We start from the raw sequence: 989 nt of genomic DNA, 5'->3' as shown, positions 1-989 counted from the left end.
TATTTTATTGTGATGTGAATGTTTATCATTTTTCTTTGTGGTTACCCTATGATTTATAATATTCTCCCCAAGTTTAGAACAGTCCGTTCTATCTTGGAAGTCTCTTAACTTCCTCACCATTTAGAAGTGCTGTAACTACACAGTCTTTTCCCTCTTTTTGTTTGTAGTTTTCCTCACTTGCCAATGGATGTCTCTGGTTCCACCAGGCTCTATCGGATGAGAAAAACTGGTCCCCCCCCCGCCTTTTTTTTTTCTCCAAATGATTTTGAGTTTTGTTCCACATTGTTCTCCCTCTCTATCAAGGATCTACTACATAGATCTCCTTCCAAGTGGATGACAGTGGTAGCTGGGCACCATCTAGTTCTTCTGCTCTCATAGTCTCAGATTGGATGGTGTACCAGTCACTAGGACTAATTGTGAGCTTGTAAGCTCATTTTACTTTGGATATGTCCATAGCTGTGGTTTCTGGGTTATGTCATCTTGTGTATTAATGGTCGGTCATTAAAGCTAAAGTAAAAAGAGTACCACAAACATCACTCTGTAGATGACAATAACTTGAAAACAAAAAAGGGAAATAAATGGTGTGGTTACAGATTTTTCCATATAAAGAAATCAAGGTGATATCAAGAAATAAAAGACTGTTTTAAACTTAGAAAGATAAAGGTAAATTTCAGGGTAACCACAAGAAAATTAATAAACCTGCGCATCAAAATAAAAAAGGAGAATATCATAAAGATTCAACAAACATAATATCAACAGCAATGAAGGGAATCAAAAGAAAATCCACAAAAGAAAAACTCAGGACATAAAATTAAGCAGAACACAGAAAACTATCAACACCACACAAATAAATAATAATAAAATTAAATAAATGTGTAACAAAGTGACAACAGTAAATTCATAACTCTTGATAATCACACTAAGTATAAATGCTTTACATGCACCAATTAGGAGAAGAGAGTGGTAGAACGGAAAAAAAAAAAAAAAAA

The sequence above is a fragment of the Orycteropus afer genome, unplaced genomic scaffold (assembly GCF_000298275.1).
Source record: "Orycteropus afer afer isolate SDZICR_OR568_19922 unplaced genomic scaffold, OryAfe1.0 scaffold00148, whole genome shotgun sequence".
Classification (NCBI taxonomy): domain Eukaryota; kingdom Metazoa; phylum Chordata; class Mammalia; order Tubulidentata; family Orycteropodidae; genus Orycteropus; species Orycteropus afer.
The sequence above is the reverse complement of the archived record's forward strand: the minus strand, read 5'-3'. Positions refer to the sequence as shown.